General features: G+C 39.0%; 1 long non-coding RNA gene across 1 annotated transcript; it reads right to left on the bottom strand.

Annotated features, from left to right (window-relative positions):
• Nucleotides 1-8,604: 8,604 nt before the first annotated feature.
• On the bottom strand, nt 8,605-20,201 carry LOC140322472 (uncharacterized). Its single transcript, XR_011919200.1, has 3 exons — nt 19,265-20,201; nt 9,508-9,576; nt 8,605-8,728 (listed from the first exon to the last, which is right to left on the bottom strand). It is a non-coding gene; the product is annotated as an uncharacterized lncRNA (long non-coding RNA).
• Between the last annotated feature and the right edge of the window lie 4,215 nt (nt 20,202-24,416).

The raw sequence follows: 24,416 nt of genomic DNA on the forward strand, positions 1-24,416 counted from the left end.
TACAATAATTTCTCCAACACACAGATATTTATATTCACAATCGGATGTGATCTTCCACCAAGTCAAAACTCAACAAGATCTGCCAGACGCTATCAGGCGTTTGCTGATTATATTTGATCAGATCGGTCACATTATTATGATCATCAGATGATTTGTGCATTGGTATTTATCAATAAACATTCTTTTATTATATTAAAGCACAAACCAATAGAAAACAACAAAGTGTTTGCAGTATCCCAAGCTGTGAAAACACCCCCTGGTCATCCAGTAATAACTAATGATGATTGCCTGCAGGACAGGTCACATAGCCCTGACCACAGCACGTTTTGTACGTGACCAGTACACTACAAGTAATGGCTACAATAGGAGCTTCTACCCCCCCTGCTAGATCCTGGGAATGGCTGTGTGTGGGGGGTGCAGCATGCTACGTGCATGTACACATCATGCTGCTGGGAGCCCCGCACACATTATCACTAGCCCAGCACTGGCTAGGTGTCTGACCACAACGGAAGCCAAGACTGCTGCGTGATCAGCACATGTTCACCCGCCCCGCCCCCGCCAACACTACAGGGGCGTGACTAACACCCAGTGGGCGGGGACTGCAAGTTAAAAGCCTGAGCTGCTCAACATGCGGGCAGATGACTTTCCAGCTTCTTACTAAGCGATCACACAGGAGTGCTAACACACAAAGCAGGTAAGATCAATGGCTTGCTTGGCTTTATAATACAGGCTTGTGATTCATATTTGGAGAAAATGGTGTGTGGCATATTAATTGATCCATCTGCCCCCCTATTATGTGATGAGATTTGTATGTACCCAGTGACGTGTTAGTAAATGATACAATATTAATGTAAATTGGGATGTTAGATTTTCAGGATCTGTATATTGTATAATTATGATGATTGTCCTGTGTTACTATGTCATCTTAGCTTCATAAAACAAGACTTATAAATTAAAGGATCTGCAAGCTAGTTACTAAGAAAAGGTTTGATTTCGTGGTAAAGCATTACTGTATTCTGATGTGAATGATGTGCTAGATTAATCCTTCACATTTTATTGTAGATTCTAGTTTAATGTCATTTGTCCCATGTGGATGCTGGTTCTATGTAATTAGCCCCATTCTAATGAGTGCCAGTTTAATATAATTAGTCCCTATGGATGATGGGTTAAATGTGATGTGGCCCATTGTGAATGCTAGTTACATATATTCAGCCCCTTGTTCGTGTAGATGCTAGTTATGTGATCAGGAGATTTATGTATAGATAGTATAGGTCCCATGTCTATATGGATGATGGGTTTAATGTGTGATCAGTGCTAGTGTTAGATGGATTCTGGTTAATTACAAACATCCTCATGTTTATGTGAATACTAATTTCATGCAATGTACAGTGCTGCGTAATATATGAGCGCTATATAAATCCTGTTTAATATTAATAAATGCAATCAGTCCTATTTTAATGTAAATGCTAGCTAAATATATATTTGGTCCCACAATGATAACTGATAATTAATGTTTTCTCCTTTTTATGTTTGTGTCTACAGGTAGATCAGATCAGTCCATATAATCTACTGCCATGGAAACAATGAATGAATTGATCCCCTTTGCCAAAGAGTTGTTGAGCCAGAAACCCAACAAGAAGATGGTAAAAATGTATGTGTTGGGCAGCGTGCTGGCCCTTTTTGGAGTGGTGATTGGATTGGTGGAGACGGTGTGCAGTCCATTCACAAGGAGCGAGGACACGGACTTTGAAGAACTCAAGCATTCAGCCCCACTACCAGCTCCTTCCCATGCACAAAAAAAAGAAGAGGTGATACTGGAGAAGATCAACCCCCAGGCAGTGAGGGGAAGAAGTGTGGCTAATCGGGGCCATGCATCATAAAGACTTATTTGTTCCTGCAAAGACTGCCAGCTTGTGGGTTGCATTGTGTGACCTGGAGAAGTGACTGAATGCCTGTATATATATATGGATGTGTTGCAACCTTATGGACTACCGACTTTTTGCTGCTGTGCAGCAGTATGTATATGATGGGGATATGCCACATAAGTGGTCAAAAAAAAACTTTCCGTCCCTAACGCTTTTTTTATCAAATACACAAATGTTACCTTTTAAATAAATATTTTATTTTACTATACTCATGCTTTGTCGTACATGAATGATTAATGAAATATGCTAAACCATAAATTTTATGTATGCAGTGGTGGCCATAGACATGAGTCTCGTATGTTGTGACTCCATATCTGTAGGTACCAACAAGAGTATGCCAGGCAATGATCCGGGAAAGCAATAAGGATCTGTACTAATCCTGTATGGGCATTCCAAGCTTGCTTTTGGGTTGGTGAGGAGTTTGGAACCCCTGTCAAGCTTATACTGATATCTGTCTGTGTCCTTGTCAAAAAAAAATACAACCCACCAGAATAAGAATACATTGGAATTCTTGTAAACCGGTTTAAATATTACCTACTCCAAAATATTAAAAGGGTTGGGGCAGGTTTAGCTTTAGATACAATGTGATTGCTATAAAATTTATTGAAAAACAATGTTCAAAATGCCAGTAATGCACTGATCTGCGTGTGTTGCAACATGCTGCTGTTTTGTATTTAATGGCATCCCAATTCATATATACAAGTCAACCCAATCAACCAATCTGTGATGTGAAAAACCATGGTATTAACCATTGATAGACAAGTTAAAGTGAACATGCATGTTCCTTGACACCCTACAATTACATGAATAAGTCCAAGCACTGACTGTCATAGATAATGGGCCTGACTTATTAAAGCTCCCAAAGGCTGGATAGAATACACTTTCATCAGTTAAGCAGTTATCCAGCCAACATGGAATGGATCTGGTCCAGGATTTAAAACATTTTCTAACAAATAGCAAACAACTTTTAGGAAATCCATTCCAGGTTTGCTGGATCACCCAGCTTCGCTGGTGAAAGTATTCTCTCCAGCCTTGGCGAACTTTAAATATATCAGGCCCATAGTGTATGCATATCTGTAGTTCTCAGTCCAGAACTAATGATTGGTACTATATTAAATCTTAACCTCTTTTAAAGCTATTTTTGGTACCAAGTCAATAGTCCTAGAATGAACTGTCCCTTATCTCCAATCCAATAACCCTGGCATTGTACCTAGCACGGCCTAAGGTCATTGGCCTATCAGTGTGTTTTTGGAATGTGAAATGACGCTCCAAAGGAAAGGGGGAACATACGAGGGGGTGCCAGGAAGTTACTGGCTTTGCCCCCTTCCAGATGAAATAGAAAAATGAGTGTGGGGGCATACGACAGCCTAATATCTTAGTATGTAACTGTGCAAATATCAGGTCTTTGCGATTCTTAAAACTGTTTTTTCTTTTAGTGAGAAGCTGTGATGGCAGAGGCACAAGCAAGTTTTGCGTCGTTGGAGTTATGGGCCGTCATGAAGTTTTTGTTTCTCCAGGGAAAGTCACAAACACTGGGGGAGAAGTGTCCTTCGTACAGCACTGTCAAAACCTGGATATCTCATTTCAAGACTGGGCATTTCACCGTTGAAGATGAGCCCCACAGTGGGCGCCCCCCAACCTCAACTGACCCAGCAACCTGCAATGCTGTCCAAGAGCTGATTATTAAGGACAGGTTAGCAAAAAAGATAGCCCAGATACTTGACATCTCACTGGAGCGTGTTGGGTTTGTTATCACTACTATCCTAGACATGCGCAAGCTTTCAGTGAAGTGGGTGCCAAAATGTTTCAACAGTGATCAGAAGAAGGAACGAGTTTAAGAATCCAAAGCCGTTTTGGCCCATTTTGAAGCTGCACAGCACTTTTTGGCTGGGTTAGTTACTGAGGATAAAACCTGGCTCCACATCTATGATCCTGAAACCAAGGAACATCTAAGGCGCCACAGCGGGTCCCCGCGGCTGAAGAAGTTGCAAATCCAGAAATCAGACAAAAAAGACATGGTGTCTGTTTTCTGGGACAAAGATGGTATTCTGTTGGTGGACTACCTACCTCAGGGCTCTAGTTTCACCGGACAGTATTATGCTAACCTCCTGGACCAGCAGAATGAGGCAATTAAGACAAAACGCTGAGCAAAGTTGACCAAAGTAATCCTTTGTTTGCAGGACAATGTATCTGCGCACACATCCAACATTGTGACTGCCAAATTGAACATCTTGGGTTTCCAATTGGTCCGTCATCCCCCCTACTCACCTGACCTGGCCCCATTGGACTATTATCTGTTCTCGAATTTGAAGAAACACCTGAAGGGGCAACGTTTTGAGGACATATCTGACATCAAAGATGCTGATGAGAGCTGGTTTGCGGCCCAACCAAAGGACTTTTATTTCAACAATCTAGAAAAGCTGCAACTACGCTGTACCAAATACATCAGTCTCAGGGGGAAATATGTTGAATAAATGTGTTATTTCATAAATCTGGCTCTTTTGTTTCTGGGGACAGCCAGGAACTTCTCAGCACCCCCTCGTACAAACTCCATGGAGTGTGTTCTTGCTAAGATTTGAACCTGGGAAGAGTGCTAGCTTTTGAGCCCCTCCCCAAAACCACCGACTATCTGTAAAATAATTGATAATATAAATATTGATTTGTTTTGCACCATCACATTAGTGTTATAAAATTTAGAACACATGCAAAAAAAGTAAAAGCACAACAACGACGAGAGCACCCATCATAAATGGTTATAGTTATACATAGGGTATCCCCAGTGTTACATCAGTATTAAAGTGGCCTTATCAGGATATTTAGAAAATTACAATTGAAGCACACTTACTGGTCCATTAGCCTATTTGCTACTTCAATCTGTAGCCCAACTCCCACCACCGATCCTATTTGACTCATAGGGCCTGTTGAAATAGTGGGTTCCTCATGCTGACCTAAAATCAATGAAGGATGTAATAGTGACATATGGGTTCATGGAAGGAACCATAGGGGAAAGCATTAGACCACACATTTGAAATTGTGAAATTGGATCAGTGCCAGCATCTCTGCTTCAGAACAAAGTTTCAGCTAATGGGCTGCAAATAAAACAAAAAAATATTGCTTTCTTCATAGAGTACTTCAGCTGTAAGTTTTAACTCCCTAAAAGGGTCACTTTAAACACTGGTCTAGATATCATCTCACTTAAATTATTTGTTGTTTAAGGTTCAAATATTTTCAAGATGCCTCTGCAAATATTATTCTCATCTTTCTGGCCAGCTTAATCAACCTAAGTGGTTTTAATGCTTAAGCCTATTCACTTGAAATGACCTGAAAGTAGTGCTAAGTACTTAAATAAGTCTCCCTGGAGAATGAAAATTCTCTCTGCTGTTACCGCTGGCAATACCATACTGTAACATTAACATTTATGTGTGTTGTAGTATATCCATTGGTAGAGTATAAGTTTTAGTTTGAAGGCATATATTTCTGTAAAATGAAAAAAAATGTTTTTAGAATGCTAGAAATTGCTAAATAATTATGCTTAAAACCCAGCTTTTTATATCCACTATATCCAAACGATTATTTTGGTTTGGATATAGTGAGGGAGAATTAAAACTTCTGTTAAAAGTTTACAGCTTTCTGTAATAATAATAATAATAATAATAATAATAATAATAAAAAAACAGGATTTTTTAGAGCCAACATAATACGCAGCGCTGTACATTAAATAGGGGTTGCAAATAACAGACGAATACAGACAGTGTCACAGGAGGGGAGGACCCTGACCAGAAGAGCTTACAATCTAGTAGGTGGAGGAATTTACACACAATAGGATGGGAGATATGTAGTGGTGGGAAGTAGTGACGGTTTCAAAAGACAGAAGAAGATGGGTAGGCAAGTTTGAAAAAATGGGTTTGAAGTGCTCTTTTAAATGAGCAGAAAGTAGGAGCTAGCCAAATGGGACAAGGAAGACCATTCCTGAGAGTCGGGGCAGCTCTAGAAAAGTCTTGTGTGTGTGATGAGTTTATGAATGAGGAAGTCAGTTGTAGGTCATCAAAGGAGCAGAGAGAGCAGCTGGGGAAGTATTTTTTTTTTTTACCAGGTCAGAAAGGTAAGTGGGACAAGAACTGTGGAGGGATTTGAAGGCAAAGCACAGGAGCTGTGAAGGTGAAATGGAAACCAATGAAGAGAACTGCAAAGAGATGGAGCAGTAGAGGAGCAATGGGAAGGATGGATGAGTCTGGCTACAGCATTCATAATAAATTGTAGAGGTGAGAGTCGGGTTAGTGGAATACCAGAGGAGAGGAGGTTACAGTAGTTCAGACCAGAGATGATAAGAGCGTGTACAAGGAGTTTGGTGGTCTCTGGGGACAGGTAGGGGCAGATTTTGGAGATGTTACATAGGTGAAAGTGACAGGACCTGGAAATGTTCTGAATATGGGGGGTAAATGACAGGGCAGAGACAAAGGTGACACCAAGACAACGTGCCTGAGGGGAGGGCCGAATAACAGTGTTGTTAACAGTTATAAATATATCGGGGAAATTTGGAATTTGAGGGGGGGATGATGATGAGTTCTGTTTTATCCAGATTGAGTTTCAGGAATCAGTCAGACATCCATGACAAAATAGCCAACAGGCAGCATGAAACCTTAGCCAGGACTAAGGGAGACAGGTCAGGGATGGACAGATAGATTTGAGTGTCATCAGCATACAGATGGTAAGCTAAAGGAAGATATGAGACTACCGAGAGAGGAGGTGTACAGAGAAAAGAGAACTAGTCCAGGGACTGACCCTTGGGGAACACCGAAATCGAGGAGAGTGGGTGAGGAGGAGTTACCATTGGAAGAAACTTGAAAGGAGCGGTCAGACAGATAGGAAGCAAACCAAGAGAGAGCAGTGTCACTGATACCAATGGAGCGCATGATTTGTATTAGAAGGGGGTGATCAACAGTGTCAAAAGTAGAGGAAAGATCAAGGAGAAGGAGCAGGGAAAAGTTGCCTTGAGACTTAGCTCCGATGAACTCATTGGCCGCTTTAGTAAGGGCTGTTTCAGTGGAATGGGCAGCTCGAAAACCAGACTGGAGAGGGTCAAGGAGAGAGTTGGTGCTCAGGTAATCAGTGAGTCTTTTCTAGACAAGGCTTTCAAGAAGTTTGGAAACATATGGGAGAAGGGGGATGGGACGGTAGCTCGAAGGTAGGGGGGTTTTAGTGAGTGTTTCTTCAGGATTAGGAGAATAATGGCATGTTTGAAAGCAGAGGGGTATATACTAATAGAAAGGAAGAGGTTGATCAGTTCAGTTAGGGCGGGTCCAGGGTGGAGGAATGGGAACGCAGTAGATCAGAGGGAATTGGGTCAAGAGGACAGATAGTAGATGGAGATGAAGTTGAGGTCCACCACAAAACTTCCATAGAACCCCAAACCGATAAAACGAGGCACACAAAGCTAACCCCTTTTCATTTTCCATCTCTTTAGCCATATAGCTATCTGCTAGCAAATTGCTTTTACCTTATAGTGGTAAATCATGGACATTCGACTAGGTGGCTGCTCCAGGTAAAGTCCCCAGGTCATAGAGGTAGTTTTCTCAGAGCTAATAAATGGAACACAGGGGGAGTTGGCATTATATGCAATGCTGTATCCTGTTGTACACGTTATGTATTTCAGGGTGGCGATTTCCCATAATGGGGCTTATTCTTCCTGTAAAGGGCATAAGAGTGTGTGCCATGTAAGTGCAGCATCACCTGGTCTCTGCGCCAGTCAATCACATCATGAAATAACACTGAATCTTCAGTCAGTAACATGACACATCTAGTTATCCAATGCATATTGGATATATATTACACATACACAATTTATTATTATTATTATTATTATTATTAATAAACAGGATTTATATAGCGCCAACATATTACACAGCGCTGTACATTAAATACAATAAAACACCGGTATATATAACCACATTTGCACTTGTAGGTAATCGAGCTTTCAGAACACGCTCTTCATCTTGATAGCAGTATTAATACACAAAGGTGAAGATCACAATCAATCCTTTGTATCAGCATTGTTTGGACCAAGAAAAAGGGCATACCTTTATTATACTGTTTTTTAATAGCACCAACATATTATGCCATGTACATTAGCTCAAGCTGCAGTTTAATCATAGAACAGATTGAGTAACACCACTGAGTTACTGTCAATTCATCTTTTAATTGATGTCTCAGTCCAAAACATGGAAAACAAAAATGGTTTACCATGTATCATATTTTAGGAAATACAACTGCAATTTGTACATATCATCTTGTTCCACCATCTGATTGTCCAGCAGCTTGACAGTTTAGAAAGTATTTTAATCTTTGTAAATCAGTTAATATACTTAGGATGTCTGTGTTGATGGTCTTATCTTTGCGATAAAGCCAAAGAAATCTCTGAAAAGACCTTCACACTGACTGCAGGAAGTACATGTTTTATCAGAAATGAGTACAAAAAAAAAAATCAAAGGTCGGTGCTCATTACCTGATAGCTAGCATAGATATTAGTCATAAGCCCAGTTATAGATATGATCTGTGTTTAGCACCACCTGGCTCATAGACTATGTATTGCAGGGGTGCCCACACTTTTTTGGCTTGCAAGATACTTTTAAAATGACCAAGTCAAAATAATCTACCAACAATAAAAACTTGCACTTAACTCCTGTGTGCAGTAGAGTTTATTTTGAAAGGCACGGCTCCGTGATCTACTTGTGTTGCCTTTGCGATCTACCGGTAAATTGCGATCCACCTCTGATGTATTGCATAACACACTGTTGATATTGGAGCTGGAAAGAAAGTCTCAGTCAGGTTTTTATTACTGTATGTGTACCTGTTGGGAAACTTTACTAATATTTATACTCTGCTATTTTCACATTGGGCACAGACAAACATATTTACAGGAGAGTAGGAATGGTTAAAAGTCATTTTGTTATTGCTTTCCATGCCTTTCTATCCCATTGACTACTGAACATATAATTATACTATAGGGGCTACATTGAAAGGAAGTGAGGACAGAGAAAACAAAAACTAAATAAAAAACTGCAGACATTTAAAATCTTCATCAAATAAAACAAAAACAAATTAAAATTGTATAATTACTGTACAATTGTGTACAATATGGACATTAAGAAAAGTAGCAAAATAATGGGGTGGACTTTAAAGAAGAAAGAATTCTGGAAAGGGACACTTGAGAAGAAAGGAGCAGCTTTGTGTTGTGAGGGGGTGGCTTATAGATCGATCTCTTGAATCTATATAATAGTATATTTTTGGCCTCAGGAACAATTTATTTCCATTTGTGGAATTGTAAAGATCTAGTTCATATAGCAGCAGACTATATTTCATATTACTATCTATCCTGAGGCTATCTTTGAATCAGATCACATGTTCTAAAAGTTGGGTGACATGACATGGAAGTCTTCCTAATGAGATACCCACCATAGGACAGTTGTCCAAAATATAGGCTTTATGGAGTCCTGTGAATGTGTCCATTTCTCAGCCAATCTCCCTGCTCTGCAAACATAGTCAACTCCAAAAAAATAAACTTCAAACAAGAAAAAATGCTTACCTTAGACATTTAGCTTTTTAGGCTTCATGGAGGCATTGGTGACATCACTCCTTACAATCTCCCAAAATCCTGGGGAAAAAACACATCTGCATTGAGCTGTGTATTCTGTTTGCAGGATTTGCAAAGCTATCTCAGGAGGCACAGTGATATCACCCACTACTCCTGGAAGCATTGTGAGCAAGATGAGTATACACCATGATTTAAACAATGTGTTCAGATTTATCTATTTAAATTAGTGCAAACATTTTACACAATGAATATCATATGCATAGCACAAATATTTACTGAACACATAGTACCATTCTGCATTCTATATATAAAATAAGCCATACATTTATTAATGGAAAAGACTGTACATCACTCTACAGACCATGCAGTTCTAGACTTTGAAAGCCCAGACAAGGGTGCCAATGCCTGCCAAGTTGTGCCTTACTTCCAGATAACAATACATAAGTAATGGCTTGCACTACCACAATTTTTTTCTTGCAATAAAACTTTTCCAGATGGTCGTCCCCCTCTGTCTCTAACACTTCACCTTTTCATTAGACTTCATTGCAGAGCTGGAAGACAGTGGCATGCTAAACACTTATTACAGACATTTTATGATCTGTTACTATATAATTATCTAGCCTAAAGCTACGTACACACGTCAGATTTTTATCGCCAGATAATCGGCATCGGCCAATTATCGGGCGAAAATCTGCCGTGTGTACAGTCGGTGTCGTCCATCGTCCGGACGACCGACCTGCCGGATCCACGGACGATGGACGACAGCCGATCCTAATGAAAGGGAAGGGGAGAGCGCGCAGCAGGGTGCCGCTCCGTCGCTCTCCCCCTCCCCTCTCCATAGAGCATGAACGGTGCTGTATGTACAGCACCGTTCATGCATCGTGCACTCCCTTGTCGTTGGAAAGGATCGTGAAAGATCCTTTCCAACGACAAAAATTGCAAGTGTGTACGCAGCTTAAAACCCCTGCCTCCACCTGTAAAGGTTTTCATCTGAGAAAGGGCTTAATAGTAGAGCCAGTGTTGGATAGGATGTCCGTATGTTATTTAAATGTTATAGAAATAAAACAGAATTGCTGCACATATTTCTCACTGAACTAATATTCGAAATTGGTTTAGTGAGAAATATGTATAAGGAATCCGGCTGACTGGAAATTACATTTACCACCCTAGTCATTGTAACATTGTAAAAAATAACTGGTTTAAACACATATCTACTATCAACCAGGGGAAGAAGCATAACAATGAGCCACAAAACATCTGTAGGGCTCAACCCTGTAGGGGAGGACAAATTTTACTTGAGTTCCAATTTGTAGTGTGGCATAGGAAATTCACACTGCGTAACATGTTGGCGCTATATAAATACTGTTTATTAATAATAATACATCTTTATTTTAGGGTTTTTTGTAACCTAACACATACAGAAAGTGGGTTGAGGCAGCAGAATGTCATACAGTAGCAGTTCACATCCATAGCATAGTCCAAAAAGAAGCTGACCTTAAAGCTACGTACACACTTCCAATTATTATCGTCGGAAAACGAACGACGAACGTTCCTGCACGATATACACGAACGATCGTATAGCACCGATCCTGCACATAGAGATAACGACACGATCGTTCGTAGATATTGTACACACAATAGATACGATCGTTTAAGCGATAGAGGAACTATGTGCACGACAGGAAAGTGAACGGACGTTCGTTCATCACGCATGCTCTGAACATGGACGATCAACGAACGACCGTACACACAAACGATGTTCAACGATCGTCGTCCAATCCGATCCGCCGGTCCGGTCGTTCGTTTCCAGCGACTTTCCTCGTTCGTCGGCGTCGTTGGTTACTTTTTTATGAACGATTTTTTTGCCCAATCGATCGTTCGTCGTTCGATTGGAACGATAAAAATTGGAAGTGTGTACGCACCTTTAGTCTTACTTGACCCTTTGGGTCCACAATGAGCCATAAGTGAAGCATCTCTACACCGGAGTGAGTCTCTTCCTAAAGTACCAGTCCTACTAGATTAAGTTGTCAGGCCCCGGTTGCCTCCCCTGCCCCCTCACATAAGGTTTCCACATATTCAACTTGTTGTAGAAATCCACCTAAAAAAGCTTTAAACATTGACATAGGCCTAAACATAGGCCTATTATTTAACTAAGCTGCTTCTTTGTTATAAACAGGTGTCTTCTCTGTGACAGAGGCAACCAACAATCATAACCAGAGGGGAATGGGTTCAAGAACTGTTCAGATTGCACTTCCCAGAGGTTGCTAGAGGTTCCCTGAGCAGTGAACAATTTGTGCCTCTCCGGTTAGGTTTAGTGACACAATCATCTTTTCTATCTGTTGACGATCTTTGCTGTCTGTAAAGCTACGTACACACGTCCAATGGTTCCCGCCCGATAATCGGCACAGGGACGTTATCGGACAAGAATCTGGAGTGTGTACAGCGCCCGCCACCCATCGTCCGAACGACCGTTCTAGAGGATCCACGGACGATGGGTGATGAATGGTCCTAATGCAAGGGAAGGGACTTTACTATACTAGAAAAGTGCTACATATTGTTTACTGGTCCCGTTTACTTCAGAGTAAATTCTAATTGGTTTCCGTCCACTATTAAACAGTGCAACTCTTACCTCTCTATTTGTCTCGATGAACACTAATAAAAAATTTAGTGTAGATTATAGAGTTGTCATTAAAAAGCAGTAGGTGAGGGGAGATCTGCAAATGGTACAAATGTTCTGGTGACAACTGTCTAAGACAGAATTTCTTACTTGCACATCCTGTTGTGACAGAGACTGATGGAAAACAATAAAAAAATTCTATCAAAGTTGACTTTGCAGTGTGAAAATTGATCAAAAACATGCTAAATTGAATGAAAAATCTGTAGTTTACAATTGGTATTCAGTGAAATTTTAGTTGCTTTAAATGGTACAAAATAGAGACGGAAACAAACAGAAGGGCCTTTTGGCAATTTTAAACAGTTCTTCAGTAAAAGACACGGAATGTTCTACATGACGTTCAATCAATGTAATGAAGTAATGCTAAGGAGGTACTAGACAGAGTCTTCCTAATTATACCGATATAGGTTTAAAGAAAGTCCCGAAAACGTAATTAGTCTCGATTTCCTGACCCATTTCGATGTTGCTGGTTTCTTCAGGGGAGGTGGAGAAGTGCAACATACAATTTCTGCCGGTCTTTTGGTGATAGGAAGAGTGAGGTAACATAGGAGGTATGTGTTTCAAGGAGTATATTCCCTGGAGATGAACTCCAAGTCTCAGAGGATTTGTTTCAGAAGTGGACATGCAGTGCTCAAAACTCCCTCACAAGCTAGCAACGGCAAAACGCGTCAGTTAATGGAGACAAATTACATTTTATGGACTTTCTTTATATCTTTATTGGTATATTTAGGAAGTCTCTGTCTAGTACCTCCTTGGCATGATCCTATTACATTAAAAGAATGACATGTACAACTTTCCTTATCTTTTAGTAAAGAACTGTTTAGAATTGCCAAAAAGCCTGTTTGTTAATTTGTTCTCTATTTTGTCCCATTTAAGATTTGGGCCTGGCAATAATCCATATATCTACACACAGTGGTTACTATCCATCCCCTATTAATACATGATTTCTGAATTTATCATAATGATATGCAAGTGACTACTTTGAATGGTGGCTATGCTCATTCATAGTACAGTGAGCAAAAAGTGTCATGGATGTGTGCACAGGGGTACCCCAATGTCATTTATCAATCTGCCTTGCTGGACAACAGGGTGCTGCTCTCTGCCCCCCACCCACATTAAACAGAACACTGTTGTATGTACAGCACTCATCCGTTCATTTGCCATGGGTAACACTCAAGAAAGATAATTTCCAGCAAAAGTAATCTGACCTCTCTAAAATGTCTGTCTTACCAGTAAATTATAATTGGTGTCAATCTTCAGTGTGGCATTTCCTATGAATCAAGAATAAATGAATGATTAAAGTTTCTCTTTATGGACATTTAAAAACTGACTTTTTTATTGAAAGAATGTTCTTCAAAGGAATGTAGATACACGGTAGTTAGCCATCTTTATATTTCAGGTAAAAAGCACCTAGTTATTTAACAGATTATGGTAAACATCTAACCTTTTATATTTATGATCCATGAACTTGTGCCTGCTTGTCCCAACAGTCTCTTTTATGCTTAAGCAAGCTGTGGAAAAATACTTTACTAGGAAGGCTGCCAACCCAGAGCCGGAATGAAGCCAACAAATTCTTATTTACACTGTGCCAGTAAAATAAACAGGCTTAAAGCTGAACTCCAAATGAGGCAAATAATGCCTAATAACAGCATGCATACGTATTCCTATGTGAGACTAGTGTTTGTTTGTTTTGTTTTTTTACTCTTGTAGTATTTCACAACTTTTTCTTTGAGTAAACAAAATTTCTTTAGTCAAATCCAGACGTGCAGGATGACTGGTCTTGTATACACCCTACTACCAGCCTGTAGCTGATGGACTTGATGGATCTTCCCACAGCTCTGTTCCCTCTGCAGGTAAAATCTAGGTTTGTCACATATCCTTTGTGACTGTTGTAGAATACATTAAACATTTTTGTGCACAAAGTTCAGTTTTATGAGCTTTATTTTATATGTTTGCAGCTTTAAATTTCAATCTTTTACAGTAATCTGTAGTTTGTGTATAGCAGAGATTAGACTGTGCAAAAGAGATGCAGAACAGGGAGCAAATTGTTTGTACTGAAGTCCTCAATGAAAGAGGAAAGATTGATAGAGAGATGAGGTTATGAAGTTGCTGCTTTTTCATTCACTGTCCAGTCACAAGCTGGTGTTGGGGAGAAGACCTGGAAGACACACAAAGCTGCAATACTGCAAAACTGAGAAAATCAGTTGTATAATTCTCAGAAAAGGATGGACATAAACCAAGAGCTGCCCCGACTCTCTGGAATGGTTCTATTTGGTTTGTTCCTACTTTTTGCTCATTTAAAAGGGCTCTCAAAACCCATCTCTTCATATGTCTCTTAAGCCACATACACACCTGCAATTATAGTAATTGGAAAGATCTTTCACGATCTTTTCCAACTACTAAGCACTCCACGATGCATGAACAATGCTGTACATACAGTACTGTTCTGCTCAATGCAGAGGGAAGGGGGAGCGACGGAGCATCACCCCGCTCACGCTCTCCCCCTTTATTTGCATTATGTTCGTTCAAAGTCCGTGGATCCGCCAGGACGGTCGTTGGGACGCTGAACAACGCCCGCTGTACACACTTCAGATTATCGACCCAGATCGGCCCCGAGCCGAGTATCGGGCGAGAACCATTGGAAGTGTGTTTGTAGCTTTAAACCCTCACTACTTTCTATATACCCCCATTATTGTTTGATACTTTCCCCACCTCTTAGATTTTAAGTTCTTCTGGGCAGGGTCCCCTACTCCTCCTGTGTCACTGTATCTGTCAGTCAATTGCAACCCCTATTTAATGTATAGCGCTGCATATTATGTTTGCAACTATATAAATACAGTTTATTAATAATAAATCTGTTGTAGGTAAGCAGCTCTTCTTATGTGTATTTCATCTTGGGATTTGGCAGCATGCTTTCAGTGCAGCTCAAAAGCATCATGAAAAAATATAGTACAATAATATTTTATTTCTCATTAAATACATACCTGTTTAATATCATGAAATACATAGGGGTACCTGTTGTTTTCAGTGATCCAATGAAAATGTGAATTGCAGTTCTACAAATTGTCTTTAATATTAGCAAGACCTAAGATACTCCTAAATTCCTCATACAATATAACAAATTTGGACACCTGAAAACTTGCAGTCGATAAACACAGTAGGAAGATATATTTGTTGACATAGTATTGTTTAATAGATAAGAATTTCCAAGACATTGTATGACCTTGGCTGCCAAAGTCATTGGTAGTTTTTTGCTAAACCACTAAGCAAATACATGTAACCTTTGTTAACATTTATTGGATGGATTTATTTGGATTAAACCTGATAAGATTAATGAGTAGAGATCCAAACAAAACATTTATACCCATCAGAGATGAATATTTTCACTTCTTCAAAGGATACAGCATTTTCTATCAGGCTTCTACTGAGGAGTGGGCAAATATCATATTTGCTTCAACAAGAATTTGTCGGTTTTATACCCAAAACATGCTTTACTATTCTTTCTGCTTACTTATATCATCTGGGCATACATGTACATTTGCAGTAAATACAATGTTAAAAAGTTTGAAAATACGGTAGCTGTTCTACTTGATGTACAGGACAATTACCTGATGTAAAACAGCAACTTAGATGCCAAGTTAGTGTGATTCTCCCCAGATTTGACGAAATGTCATGTATATTCAGAAAAATCATCAATCATTAAATTACTAGAGAATTTTTGGATTCAATCATCCCTACCTGTGAGCATTCACAGTTCCGTTTATCATCTTGTTTGCTTTTACTGGGCTGTGTATTCGTACCCTTAGGATACAGCTACCTTATTTATTTATAAAAGAATGGTGGATCCTATATCAAGATTCACAACAGGCCACATCCCCATTTTTTAGAACCAAGTGGGAAAGAAACACATAATTTTGGGACTTTTTAGGCCAACTAATTTTACAAAGTAAAAAGATTAAAAAACCTTTACTTCAATATGAAGTAAATATCCACACTTTTTCCAAAAATGAAAAACATACAAAAGATGCAAGATCTGCTGTGTAAACACCAGAGAGTGCTTTTACAACTTGCCCACGCATTTCGCAGAGAATACAATCTGCTTCATCAGGACAATTTAGGAGATCTATAATATTAATAAATGATCAAGAAATAAATTCATATAAACAGAATATACAAATTTATATAAAAAACAAGAAAAGTACACATGATTTTTTCATCAAAATGACTTACAATGATGCTCACATCAGTCCAACCATCTCTATATCCTCTCAAGGATGTTATGAGAAATTGAAAACAAACAGGCGCGGTGCAAAGTATGTCTCCAATACACTTTTATCAGTAATCAAAGATGTCTTGCCAAAGAGCAACAAAAAACAAAAAGTACAAGTTTGAATGAATTGAAATTGGTTCAGATGGTTATCAGCCAGCGTTATAGTAGTTATATAAATATTTACTCTCATAATAGAGATTTTATTTTAATATATATTACTATTTACTAATCATAATCATTATATTGAAATACATTTTTGAAATAAAGGTTTTTAAACATTTTTACTTTGTAAAATTAGTTGGCCCCAAAAGTCCCAAAATTATTTGTTTCTTAACCACCTGGTTACCTTATTTATTTATTTAAATCATTTATTGTTATTAAACTTTAAATATATAGCACTAACATATAATGCGGCATTGTACATTTATTAGGGGTTACAAATAAGCTTACAATACAAGAGGTGGGGATAGTAACACACAATAGGAGGGGGTATAAATAGTGTTTTGTCTTTAACTAGTTTTTAGTGTGATATAACACTATATCTTTCAGATTAACCTAGCTCTAACACCTGAAGGACACAACTGTTGTTTCTGACACCGTTGCCACTGCATGCATCTACAGCATTTAAAACATTTTTGGCTGAACTTCTCAGCAACTCCAGGCTATATTTAACAGTCTAATGTCACCTGCAGATACGCTTTTAATTTCTAACTATAAACAAGGATAATTTCAAGGACATTTTAGATGTAGAAAAAATGACTGACGAAAAATATGTGCAATAGGGAGGCTTTTAATCGAGACTTTATAGCCCTCTCACAATTTTATTTGTTTACAAATCTGTTCATACAGACTAACTACAAAACTACTCAAGTTTCAGCCTCTACTGCACTGGTGTTTTGAGACCAAAGATTTCCAGTGTGTGCTCTCAAAAAGTGAGGGCCTCTATTTAAAGTTGTGTTTTTTTTATTAATTTCAAATGTTTTTTTTTAATGCCCATACAAATCTATAGAAATGCAAAACCTCCTAAAAGTAGGTCAAAAGGAGGATGCCATTAGCATAAGCCAAAGCTTTTCCACACAGGCCCCAAGCCATTTGACAGTATATCTAAAACAAAAGACACACACATCACACCATAGTGACAGTACACTGTCTCTAAGGTGTGATTTGTGTGTCTTTTGTTTTAGGCCAGACAATCCTGGGTTCACACATCTATTGTGTTCCCACACACAAACTGCCATAGCAAATTCAGCTTCCATTCATCATTCACAAAAAGTTATGTGGTCATAACCATCTTGCCCCAAATTACACTCATTTATTGACATTCTTGTTCTGAGCTACCATGCACCTTTCTCTGCCAAAACTGTCCCTCCCAGAGTCTTGTGCCATATAACCACCATGACAGGCAGTACTCAGTACCAGTTCAGTCCGTTACCCACAATTCAAGAAAAATCCTATTCACCCTAGGATGATTCCACCGTCATACCTAAATAATGCTGCTTATTACTGTATTTTAGCAGTGGAACTCTGCCTACATGATGTAATGAATCCCAGACATAGGTAAACAAACTATATCACAAATCAGTGTACATATATTTGGGATGACACAATAGCAGATAACGCAGTATCATCTGGTTAGCTGGTCTGTTTGCTTGCAAGTGCAACTCAAATGATAACATATATATCAAAGGGATGTTGCAAAATAATCTATATATTGTCTGACCTTGGCTATGTGCAATCTGTGAGGGTTCCCAAGGTTCTATCTTTGGTTAGAGTACATTAAAAAGTTTGCTATTTACCATTTATTATTACACATACATTGAAATTTCTTCTATTAAAAACTTCCAATATTGAACTCATTTGCACCCCTTTCCCTGCATTGTTTAGGTTTTATAAAAGCTGGTTTAGCTGCCTGAAATTTAAAAGAAACCTGTATTGAGAGATGTCTAAAAGCTGCCATTGTTGACCCCCTATCTGCCTTGTCCCAATGAATTCTATGTTACTGACCTGGACTAGGCATACAGCTAGAAATGTCAGATGGTAGTACTTCTGACACGGATATATTTTGCAAAATATCAGCCAAAAAAATAAAGGAGAGTATAGCAATGGTCATCAATAGTTGTATTGGGGAACATGTGTAACTGTTGACAATACCAGAAATAGCTTTATATGTGACCAAAAAAGGGTTGGCTACAATTTACTGGAGACCCTGCAACACACCTTTGTTTGACTGAAATCCCATTTGCTCTAGCAAATGAAATGAAAAGAAATAGTTGTCTGGCTATGAGACAGGCCCATCTTTTCGAGCCACAAACATGGCACAGGTATGAAGAATATTCTTTATTTGCATAATTGTTCCTAGGATAGTGGTCTAAGATTTTTATGCAAGAGGATCAGACAGAGACATAACATTTTGACAGTTACCATTTTCAACAAGAAAGGTCAGTAATCATGGCCCATATGTTTCTAGCATGGTAGTTTTATCAAGTGATGCATGTACAGTATTTGTGTCATTGGTGACTGGATGATAGGGTAGTAGGATATGGTTATGTTACTGAAATCCCACATGGAGTATGTATTTCCTGCGGCATCTTATACCAAATTGTCCAAGGCATTTCATGTGCGTGTTTTTTCCTGTCACCTCTGGTACCTCCTGAAAACCTGATCACCAAGCAGCTTCTTATCAAAAATGTAATTATCACAACAGACAGAAAATACATGGAAAATCATGCAGTAATATAGTAATGTAATATGCAAGCAATGGAAAGGAAATTAAACAACAAATGAGCAATCGGATCCCAACCAACCTGAATTCTACAAGGTGTACGAACTTTGCTCCCCAGAATTAGGCTGTGTCCAGGAGACCAGTGCCAGCACTTTGCTCCACAACTATGCACATACAGTACTGCTGGGTGACTCGTTTTCCTCCTCCATAATATGAACATAGTAACTAATCATTCCCAGGCAGTGGAGTGGGTCACTCAGCATAAATCATTCATTACTTGTTCTTTTTTAGAGAATGGGGAAACACCACTGACAACTAATGCCTTTTTTGGTGAAGGAGAGAAACACCACTTATTAGTTATGCTTTTTGTTTACAAAGCAGGGACATACCCATCACATACCCTGTTTCCCCGATTATAAGGCACTCCCTTATATTTTTTGAAATGCCAAAATATGCCCTGGGTCTTATTTTCAGGGGATGTCTTATTTTTCCATGAAGAAGACTACAGTACACATTTATTGTTGAAAGTCACTCATGATCACTCATGTTCCATTGATTGTCCCCTTCTGATCACTCATGTGCCGTTCATATTCCCCTTCTGATCACTCTATGCCATTGATTGTCCCCTTCTGATCACTCTATGCCAATGATTGTCCCCTTCTGATCACTCTATGCAATGACTGTCCCCTTCTGATCACTCTATTCCATTGACTCCATTGTCCCCTTCTGATCACTTACCCGTAATTAAGTGCAGGGATCTCCATTAGTGCAGGGATCAGCAGCTTGCTTCCTTGTTCAGAATCGTGTGCAGGCTTTTTACTTTCAGTTTGGCTCAGGAATAGACACGCCCTGCAGCCAGCATCAGAGACACACACGCTGCAGCCAGCATAAAGGACACACACGCAGGATCAGATATCTGGAGCTGTCTTATAAACGGGTGAGTGTCTTATTTTAATTATTTTTTTAAAAATCGGGGGTGGCTTACTTAATGGGGATGTCCTAAAATCGGGGAAACACGGTAGGTAGTGCACCCCCTATGTAATCAGATAAAATGGCAACCATGAAGCTGCCTGGTGTTCACGGGAGCATCCCGCAAGAAATAACAGGTTTGGGTGCAGGCAACTCCCAGTTCCTGACAATAAGGTAGCAATGAAGTATGGTATAAAATCAGCAGGCCAAATTGCATTTAGACAGATGGTCAGGGCAGGCAGGTAACAGGAATCATTGAGAAACAGGGGGTACACATGAAAACAATTGAGGAACAGGAGACACAAAAACAGGAGCCTGGAAACATGCTCAGAAAGGTCTTTGCTTAGCCAACTGCAAATCCACATATGAAATATAATTTTTGCACAGGTAAATGGGAATCCAGGTGCAGACTAATCATGCACAGACTCCCTTAAATAGCTTGGTCCAAAAAGTCTTGATGCTAAAAAGCAAACCTATACTGCAGAGCTTCATCTGAAAGAAGTTATAGACCGAAAACTGACAACCCCACTGATCACCAATGATTTTCTGAGACTAATCATCAACACTTTTGGGGAGAGGAGGGAAAGTACAATAGACCTTTAATTATTTTAGAGGAAAGGGAGAAATTAACACTGACCACCATTTTTTTTTTAAACCGAGGGAACTGCCACTAAAGAGCAGTGTGCAAAGGGGGGACTGGGGCTAATCCACTAGCCACCAAAGCCTGTAAAGTAGGGTGATGAATACTGCACTTTGTAGGTCTTACTGATTGTTATTTAGTCCCTAACTCTTTTAAGTTCCCCTTTAGGGTAGGATCAGACAAAGTGTTTGCCATCTGTCAATATTGTGCGTGGTTAAATGTATGTTTACATTTTTTATTTATTTATATATAAAAAAGAAAAAAAGCCTTTTTTTGTGCTGAGGTGTCTGTCTCTTATTTGCGCCATTGTCATTTTTGAGTATACATGCGTGCATGTTTATGTAAATCTACACAAATAATGGAAAAAGTCAACATTACTGTATATAGATATTTAAACTACAAAACATATTAATATGGATTTAATAATCTTTATCTATAAACAGGGGCCTGGGTAATCAGGTGATATTTTATCATTACCATTAAAAAAGTTTGATTTTAAATAGAACATTCCACAGTAAGATTGTTTATGTTCCGAAATCCATTTTTTGTTGTAATACAAAGTGTAAAGCACCAAAACACACAAAAAACCGCAATCCCCCATATCCTCATAGAAGAAGATTAGCAAATACTATTAAAGTTGGTACAAATATTGTTGGAAGAGTTTTTTAAATCTGCTTATCTGCTTACATGGCTTACCCTTGGCACAACAATCCTTGAAAGACAAGTAGCCTTTTAAATCCCAGTTGCTTACTATGACTTTGCCAATCAAAGCAAAGGAATCCTAAAACTGAGCACAGAGGGAAATGTTATTAGAGGTCAAGAGCATAGAAGTGACTTTGTGATTAATAAAATAAATACCATTTCTATTTATACTCCAATTCTTAACCTTTATTCATATTTATATTTATGCACAAGCCCGAACTGGTAATCTGTCCATTTTGGCAGAGAAACTAATATGTCTGGTGGAGCTTGTGAGTTAGTGGGAGTTCCTGAAGCTGACTCTAATAATCATTCTTACTTAAGCTAAACTCTAATCACCACCTTAAAGTACATTCAAACCCCCACTTCCTCCTTTTGTGTAATGTACCTTGTTTCTGTTTTTAATTAGCTTGACCCTGTACTGTGTAATCCTTCTTTTTCCCCCAAAAACATAATTACAGGGGCTGCAAAAGATCTAACCTTGGGAGTTAGGATGGAGAGTACATGGTTTCCACAAATGTTTAAGATTACCAATGGGGAGAGCAAGTGAGGACTGAACATATGGCAATACAAGTAAATATCATGCATGTCCAACAATGGGGCAATGTTGCAAAAGTGCTTTGTGATGAACTCCTCAATCATTCCAATGATGAAAATAAAAGCATATTGGTGAAACCCATTAGTATCCTATGTTATCCATTTCGGACCCTTCTATACTAGAACAAATTGGTAATAAATACTTTGAAATATATATTCACCAGATGGAATTCATCAATTATTTGATGTCAGTCCTGTGATGTAAAAGGAAGCAGAATTTGCGAAATGCGTTAAAGATATTGGGACTGAAATTGTATTTGTACATTTTTCTGATTTTTAACATATGAATTATAGTTTTAGGAAAATGTATGTGACATTGTGATTTGATTAAGAAAGGTGCCTTAAAAGAAAACAGTCACCCAGCTTATCTCTAGCTCATAATCTGCAGAAATGCTGTACATTACAGTAAGCAGGTAACCCTTTATCTCAATCATTTACTGAAAAAGTAACAGTGATTTCACTTGTGTTAATATTGCACTCTTGGCAAACCTAAAACTCGTCTTTCAAACAGTTTTTCTCTAACCTTTTTCATCAGTTCTTCTCTGCCACTGTTTACTGCACACAAATCTTAGCTGTTTCATATCCTATCTTTTCTCAGTTTAATCACATAGTAGCCCAACTCATTAAACGGCGACTCACTAATAAAAACCATGACAGCAAACAGTAAACTTCTGCAAGTACAGGGAATTTATCAGCTCACAGCATTGCTTTTCGTACACTGGGCCTGATTTATTAAAGCTCTCCTAGGCTGGAGAGAATACACTTTCATCAGCGAAGCTGGGTGATCCAGCAAACCTGGAATGGATTTCTTCAAAGTAATTTGCATTGTTAGCAAATGTCTTAAATCTTGGACCTGATCCATTGCAGGTTTGCTGGGTCACCCAGCTTCACTGATGAAAGTGTATTCTCTCCAGTCTTACAGAACTTTAATGAATCAGACTCCCTGCATCAGTACTATAGCACTGCATGCAGACCGATCTCAGAAAAGCTAACACATGAAGTTGAGACTAAATGGGTGTCAAAACTCTTGCATTCTTGTGTGTCAAAGTGCACTTGAAACGATAGGACAAGAACAGTTATTCTGATACCCACAATATGGCCAGTCACAACCAGCTCAGTGACCCCCATCCTCTTTGCTCTTGAAAGCCAGGGTAGGGTCAGACTCTTCCAACTTTTCTTCTGTTACTCCCACTCTTTGCACCTTCCATAGTCTCTGTCCCTGTTTGTGGCTAGATTGACAGCCACAACCTGATACCCTTTACCAGCACAACCTCCTTACCCTTATCTATGATCTAATGAAGACCTAACAGGTGTTTAGATGCAGCACCTAAAGTGTACCTAAACTCAGAATTTTCACTTTACATTAAAGGGTAGACAACCTTTTTATTTAAAGTAAAAACTTTGTTTGTTAGTGTTTTTTTAAGTGGAATACCCTTTTTTAAAAAAATAAATAAAAAAAAAGGTGCAGCACCACTTCTCAATTCTCGATCGCCTAGGGGATCAAGAATGAATGGGAGCTTAGAACCACCTGGGATACACACAGGCTCTAGGCTGCTCATTCTGCGCATGTCTGAGAGAGGAGCCCTTTCATCGATAAGGAAACAAATTGCCGATCTCAGGCATGCGCAGTGCAAAATTGAGTGATGCAGGAAGGAGAACCCAGAAGAAGTGGAGAAGATGCGCCGGGCTGAAGACAGACACCGGCACGATGAGGGACCTGATGGAGGAAACCCCCGAGGGACAGACTGACCTGCTGGATTGAAGAGTTATTTTATTGTTTTTGGTTAGTTTTGGGTTTAGTTCTGCTTTAACATAGTGCATGTCATCAGCAGATCAACATCTGTAGTTTCTAGGTTGACCTCTTGTGTTAGAACTGATTTGCTCCTCAAGGACTGTCAAGACAGAAACCTGGAAAGGGAGGGCCAGGAGAGCGCAAAATTGCAGGAGTGCTTGTAAAGATTGTTTTGTGGAAGACCTAGTCACAGGAAAATGGGAAAAAGTTTTTTTTTTTTTAGCACAGGGAGGAGTATTTACAAGTGTTGAAAAAATGTATGGCTGGGATTCAGGTTTATTCTTGTAGTGAAAAAAAGCAAAACAGTAAAATGTCTCCAAAATAACAATGTTGACAGAACCCTAGCTTTCCTAGTGGAATCTAGTGGGCCAAGAAGCACAAACTGATTTAGCTAAGGAGGAAGAAAAGCAAATATTAGAATTGAAGAACTGTTATCCCCATGCTTTCCTCTTCTGGAGTTAATATAACGTCCCTATAAACAATTTAGTCATTTATACAAATGTTATGAACAAGCTCTACTTACGACGACAGGTTGGG

The sequence above is a fragment of the Pyxicephalus adspersus genome, chromosome 1, assembly GCF_032062135.1.
Source record: "Pyxicephalus adspersus chromosome 1, UCB_Pads_2.0, whole genome shotgun sequence".
Taxonomy (NCBI): domain Eukaryota; kingdom Metazoa; phylum Chordata; class Amphibia; order Anura; family Pyxicephalidae; genus Pyxicephalus; species Pyxicephalus adspersus.